Source organism: Equus przewalskii, chromosome X, assembly GCF_037783145.1.
Source record: "Equus przewalskii isolate Varuska chromosome X, EquPr2, whole genome shotgun sequence".
In the NCBI taxonomy this organism is placed as follows: Eukaryota; Metazoa; Chordata; class Mammalia; order Perissodactyla; family Equidae; genus Equus; species Equus przewalskii.
Genome location: NC_091863.1, coordinates 32627246 through 32634403, shown reverse-complemented (window position 1 = coordinate 32634403; position 7158 = coordinate 32627246). Strand labels below are relative to the sequence as shown.

At 51.7% G+C, this 7158-nt stretch overlaps 1 long non-coding RNA gene across 1 annotated transcript; it reads left to right on the top strand.

Annotated features, from left to right (window-relative positions):
* The first annotated feature begins 258 nt into the window (after positions 1-258).
* LOC139080954 (uncharacterized) lies at positions 259-6707 on the top strand. The gene is made up of 2 exons (XR_011535847.1): positions 259-479; positions 6477-6707. It is a non-coding gene; the product is annotated as an uncharacterized lncRNA (long non-coding RNA).
* Positions 6708-7158: the final 451 nt, after the last annotated feature.

Below are 7158 nucleotides of genomic sequence, written 5' to 3'. Positions count from 1 at the left end.
TGAGAATGATCTCTTTTTTTTTGCAATATCCTTGAGAGAGAGAGGGGGTCATGATTATGACCCCCATTTTACAGATGATGAAACAAGTTCAGAGAGGTTTTGTAGGTTGTCTAAGGTCACACAGTTCAGTGGTGTTAGGTCTGGTTTTCAAACCTGGGTCTGTCTGCCTCCAAACCTCCCTCTTTCCATGATGTCATATGTATGGAATGGTAGTTAACTAAATGTGACAATTTCCTACAGGAGATCACCTGACTGTTTGCTGTCTCCCAGGGAGCAGAGAACAGGGAGTGTTTTAAAGCTGTAGTTGGCAGAAGTAGACAAGCCACTTGGAAAAACCTCTGACTGTAAGGCTCCGGAGCAAGAAGCCAGCAGGGGCTGGGGAACTTGGTTCATCTGTCTGTCCATCCATCCATCCATCGATCCCCAATCTTTGAGGAGAGATCAAGAACACTGGGACATTCTGCTGGCCTGTCTGCTCGGTAAGTCTGTGTCACCTGTGTTGGATGTGACCTCAGGGAAGGGGGGTGCCTCTGTGCAAGGTGTAATGATGCAGGGCAGCCTCAGGCCCCATCAATGGGGGAGGTTCTTCTCACTGCGTCCTCCCCTGCCCCCCGGCGGCAGAAGGCATGGAACATTCAGGAATATTCTAGAGGTTGGGCTGTCTGGACACTTTCATCTCAGGGAAAGGCCCGAGGCTGGAGAACCTGGAGTGGGGAGAGGGGTTGGCCATTTGCTGGGGTGATTCGGGCAGCCTCCCACCCTTCTGGGTCTAGGATTTGCACTGGGGAGAGCCCCACTTCGTCTCTCCCTCTCATGCCTCTGTCTGTGTGACAGAAGGGAACTAGGGTGTGGTGGGGGGAGGGAGAGGAGCAGGAAGATGGTTTGTCCAGGAATCCCACTTGGCATTTGTGGCTGCTGGTTCCACTTCATTGATCTGATTTTCCCCAGATCGCCAGCCTTGAATGAAAGATCTGAAAGATTGCTCAGGGCATTTCGGGGGTTCGCCCAGCAGACCCTGCCCAAGAACCTCTGCCCGCTTCGGATTCTGGTCCCAACCTGCACAGTGCTCCAGACCCTGCAGCATGAGCTTGTTAAACTTGGTTCCCCGCTTTTCCTACACTCTCCACACCACTGGCCCCCTCTCTCCACGCTGCTTGGCCCCCGATTCCCTTTGAGAATCTTCTGCAGCTCTCAAAGCTTTACCTGCTGCTTCTCCAACTGCTTGACCGTGAGGCCTCTGTGGTGGCAGCCAGTGTAATTCAGTTCAGCAAATATTTACTGGGCCTGACCTGTGCCAGGCACCACTCGAGGCCCAGAAGGCAAAGGTGGCTTGCAGCCAGCGGCCTGGGTCTGAAGCTTGACTCTGCCATGGCTGGCTGTGCAGCTCTGGCCCGAGGGACTTCTGCTCACTAACCTCACCTATGGGGAGGCTGCCCTGTGCGTCCCCTTCATGTGTGCTAGCTTGGTGAGCCCTTACAAGACCTCATTTAGGTCAAGTTAATGCCCATTTTACAGATGACAAAACTGAGGCTTGAGAGCCTCTCATTTACCCCGGTTCACCCAACCAGTGTGGCAGAGTTGAGATTTACACTCACATGGATGTGATTTCACGATCTATATTTCTACAATGTTCTGTTGACTCACTTGGGCCAGTCAATTTCCCAGAGCCTCAGTTTCCTCAGATGTGAAATGAGGACAATTTTATTAGCAATCTTAAATGAACATTGTGAGAATTGGATGAAAGCTTTGGGAAATGCTACCCAATGTGATTACGAGGTGGGGTCTCTAGGGGTCCTGGGAAGGTGCTCTGCTCTGTGGAATGATAACTGATCATATGACCGTATCCCGACCTCAGGAAAGCTCTTGCTGAGGAGGCGCTTGCAATATTGGCCACGAGGAGTGCTGGCTGGCCCCTTCCCCCACCAGCGTCCTATCGTGAGCCTGGGACCCCTTAACTGAACATTACTTCTGCGCTTTGATTCCTTAGAGCTCCACGCAGGTGTCCTGGGGAACAGGAGGGTCACATATATCACAGAATGTTCTAGGAGGCCCTTGAAGACGATCCAGTGAAAATCCAACCCTATCATAATACACAAGTGGAAGCTGAGGCCCAGAGCCGGGAAGGGGCTTGCCCAAGGCCACACAGCTGGTTAGCGGCAGAGCTGGGGTGACCAGGCGGCTGTTAGGACTCCTCCCCCAGCAGGATTTGTTGATCAAGTTCACTTTTCAGCGGCTCCAGCATGAAAGCACAAGGCCAGCGGAAGGATCTGGGAAAGGCCCCAGGGAAGGTGCCTGCAGGGGGGAGGGAGAAAAGTCAGGAGGGCTTGGCGGGGCCCAGGCACTGCCTTCTGAAGACCGTTGAATACTGGAGCTTATGTAATCCGGGGGATCCCCACACTGGCCAGGCACTCCAGGACGCCCATCTGTAGTGAGCCGGGAGTCTGGCACTGGAATCTGTTTATAAAAGAGCTCCCTGGGTTCCCAGAGTGCTCATTGCAGCCCAGCCCCTCCGTTTGACAGAGGAGCATCTCCAGGAGGAGCGGATCCCACTGTTCCCAGCAAGGGGCTCGGTCCCAGCCCCTTTCCCCGCCTTCACGTCTCCAGTTGACCAGAGTCCCCTTTGCCCACAGCCACCGTGGACCCCATAACAAACACACGGGGCCCAGGCCTGGAAGATCTATTAGTGCCACTCCTGTCACCGCCCGCAGAGCGGGAGGAGAGGCAGCCAAATGCTGTGCTAATTATTCTAGCTTCCAGCAGGGTCTCGGAGGTCCCAGCCATGGTAAATCTTAACTTTCATGCTATGGTGCACCGGGATGCAATTTACTTCAAAGAGAGCATAAATCCCCACTGCGGCGTGTATCAGAGGAGTGTTACATAAAAGTGGCCCATGTGCTTCCCACCCTGGCTGCCTTCGCTCTCTCCCCTCCCCTCCCTCGCTCTCTCCTTGTAAGTTTGAAAAAGCCAGCCCGCGGTTGGCTACACATCTCGCACGCAAAAACATTTACACACACGTCTGCTCCCAGCCTTATAAATCACCAGGCTTGGCGACTTGGCAGTGGGAACACAGGCGAGCTCTATTTTTACCAGCACAGTCCGCAGACAGCCCCCGGGGCCCCTCCTTTCCTTACAGTGACACCTACTGGTGCCAGCTTCGGCCAAAGGCAGACTTTCCTTTTCTGACCCATTTCTCAGGCTTTGGAAGATGGTAACTGATCCCTCTATTCCTCCTCTCTCAGCCCCCTCTAGCCTCTGGGGAATTCCTCCAGCAACAAATCCCCCACTCCCAGGAAGCCCCGCCCCGCTGCCACCCCCTCAACCGGGCTTGCCAGAGGGGCAGGCGGGCATCGCTGACATAATAATTATCTTCCACAGAGGCCAGCACAGCTCATTAGGATGTCAAAGGATCATGGGAATTGGGGAGGGGGGCTCCCTCCCTCTAATGCAACCTCCTGGGGGGTTGTCCAGTTGTGTTTCAAGCAATTATTTCTCCCTGAAAGACATCTGTTATCTTTGCTGACACACACGAGACTGGCGGCCGACGTGGTTTCTGTGAGGGGCTCGTGAATCCTGGCATTGTCATCACAGCCCGGCTGGGAACGAAGGGGGAGGGGTGAGACAGAGGCGAGTCTGTCTTCTGTCCCCGCGGCCCCTGCACCGGCCTCCTCCCAGCGACCTCTCCGGAGGCAGCCGTGCCAGGTCTAAAGCTCCTAATGTCATCTTTGCAGATCTATTTGTGATTCCTTGATGCTGTAATGACCGTGGCTCCGCTCTCCTTGCAGCCGCTGCCATTAGCTGGGCAGACCGCAGGCTGCGGTGCCATGGTCCTGGCAGCCTGGGGGGCCTCTGCGGGTTGCTGGGGGTGGGCAGGACCCTCCTGGCAAGCCCAGAGCTGCCCAGAGGCCCAGTGCAGCTGGCGGGGCTGGCTAAATGCTGGTGATTAGTGGCTTTCCCCTGAGCGTAACCCTTGGCGGTCAGTCGGCTGTGGAAAATGCCCATGGCAGGAGGGCAGGGTGATGCATAGTTCCAACTCGGCCACTGACACACTGGTGACCCTGGGCAAGTCACAATCCCTCTGAGCCTTGGTTCCCTCAGCCGTGAAAAGGATGAGGGTGGATTCCCCTGGCCCGAAGCTCCCTTCCAGCCCCGACTTGGGATCCCTCTTCTGTTATCTATCTCAAGACCTAGAAGTGTCTGTATAAACATTGGGTGCTTTTTCAGAAGCCCAGGCAGGCTACCAGGGGCATCCTAGGGACTGGGGCAAAAAGCAAAGACCCCAGAACCCTGCCTTGCCAAGAACTCTGGCCATAATCTCAGATATTTTATTGCTTTCTATTTTAACACTTCCCTTCTCAGGACAGAAGCCCTGGGCTGGAGTCACTGACTAACCCAGGCTGCATTCAGGCTTTGGGTGGATGCGGGGGAAGAGGAAGGAAGTGAAATGGCTTTGTACCTCCAACTTGACCAGGGCCCCTCCAGTCTAGATCACACCAACCCCTGGCCCACCAAGAAACCTGCCTTTCTCTCCCCACATTCTGTGCAATGGCAGCTACATTTTCTGCACCCAGAATGTGGCTGTCACGTGGCTCATCCTTTTCCATCTACTTTGGAAGAAAAGCTGAAGGCGGAGGGTCTGAAGGACTTTATAGACTCTCAGAAATGAGAGAAAAGAATTAGACGCTGAAAAAAGACAAAACAAAGTTTTGCACCTTGCTCTCCACTCCTTATCCTAAGCATTGCACTATTGCCACTGATTCTGATGGGAAAACGTTGCTCTAGTGTTCAAGTGACACTGAACACCTGGCTGAAGGTGAAAGTGCACACTGTTCAAGTCAGCCTCGTGGTGGTTTTGAAACATGGCAGAAAATTCTCTGATACTCTTCCAGTCGAGAGGTGGGTTTTACGGCCCCTCCCTTTGAATCTGGGTGGGCTTGTGACTGCTTTAATCAAAAGAACACTACAAGAGTGATGCTATATGACTTCCAAGACTAGGTCATAAAAGGCCATGCAACTTCTGCCTTCTTTGCTGGGACACTCATGCTTGGAGCTCCAAGCTGCAACGTGAGAAGGCTGACTACTGGCTGCCATGATGTGAGGAAGCCCAATCTACATGAGGAGGCCACATGTAGGTGCACCAACCATCCATCCCAGTGAGCCCAGACTTCAAGTCATTTTAGCCCAAGTGCCAGACAAGTCAACAAAAGAACCTCCAGATGCTTCCAGCTCCTAGCCATTGAGTCACCCCTCAGCCCTTCGAGTCTTCCCAGCTGAGGCCCTAGACATTGTGGAGCAGACTCAAGCCACTCCAGCTGCGCCCTGTCTGAATTTCTGACCCACTGAATCCGGGAGCATACTAAAATGATCGTTGTTTATACCACTAAGGTTGGGTGGTTTGTTAAACAGCAAGAGATAACAGGCACAGCCGCTGTAGCCCAGGGTCCTGCCTGACGTCCAGCCTAATGCATGGAGACATGGGCACCTGTTTTCCATAAAGGAAGCAGGAAGTTTTCTAGAAGACTGAGAATGGCACTGGGCCAAAGGATCTGCTGTGTGGGCTGCACACTTAGCCCCCCGCTGCAGAACTCTGCCCAGTTCCAGAGGGAGGCCGAATTGTGGGCAGGCCTGTCATTGTTCCCTCGGGGTTAGCATCGGTGTTTGAATGAGACCCAGGAGTTGGTGGCTTTCCTGGGGCTGTTCAAATCTCATTTCATTTCGTTGGGCGAAGGAAAGAAGGATGTCCCGACTCTGTTATTCTCCCCTGGTTTGTAACTTGGGCCTAAGAGGGATGGATGGCTTCCAGGGGGAGGGAGAATTGAGAGAGAGTGAGAGCAAGCCCACATGTTTTTGTGGTTTATCTGTCAAAGAACAGAGGACAAATTCCCACCCGGGCACCAAGGATGTCATCTGGCATTGTGACGTAGAAGGACTTGGCTGCCACTTTATAGATTCATGAAGGGAAGGGGGGCACATTTGGCTGCCTGTAACCGGAATTAGGCTGGTGCTCTGTGGCTCCTACAATTTACAAGGAAATCAGACCTGCTTTCTCCATCCTTTGGCACCATCAGAAGACTGACTGTGCATTCAATATTTAAGTGCATCGTGGGTTGTCCCAGGATGCATTTAAACATTTGCTGGAATTCATAATCATGGAATGAGATAATCACAGCTCAATTTTACATGTAATATTCAATCAGTGACAAAGTCTATTTGCTACCTGGAATTTGATGAAACTGTGTTGGAGTGATCTGTTTTTGATCCCCAAACTGTTTGGGAACCTAGATTGCAAAACCATTTGCCACAGAGTAAAAGAAAACAACTCCGACCTGAAAACACAAATCTTTTCAAGCTTGCTTTGACTTGCTGTCCATTGTAACTTAGCAATGGAAGCGGGGGTGGGGGTTGGGGCAGAGGGCGGGGTTTGGGCCTGTAATTAACTGATGTCCTTCTGGTACCCATCCTCTTTCCTTACTTCCTAGGAAGCTGCCACCTGTCTTCCAGCTGTCTGGGACTGTCTGCTGGAGCAAGTGACATCACAGTGACCAGAAACCACCTCCCCTTTGTCTGGAGCAGTTATGATGTCATTCCCTCTGGCAGAGAAGCAAGATGTTGGCAGCTGGGATTCCTCTGGGTCCTCCTGAAGTGATAATTGCCTTAGATTTTGTTATAAAGTGCAGCTGCTAATTATCTTGTTAAATCACAGCCATATACTTTTTGGAATTTTTTTTTTCCTTTGCAATCCATTTAAACAGTCGGAGAGATTAAATAAAACCACATACCCTAAACAAAAACAAAAACAACCCAGACGCGCACACAAAAATTGCTTCTTCTTTCAAACACCGTAAAAATAATTAAAAAAAAATGAAAAGGACACAGATATGGCATAATTAGATTGCTTCCATTAAAAAGTCGTCATTTCAACATCTTCATATAAATATCTGCATCCCATTGCATATTTTAAGCAATTGCATAATAAGCCCCCAAGTGAAAAAGAGAGCAAAACTCATTTCCTGACCACGAAAGGAGAAAGGAATCACCATGTGCGCTGAGTTCCAGGGAGAACTGGATTACATTCTTCCCACACAGACTGGAAGGAGATGGAGTTCATTGCTCCAGGGCAGAGAATTATGACAACACTTAACTGCTGGGACCCTGGCGGCT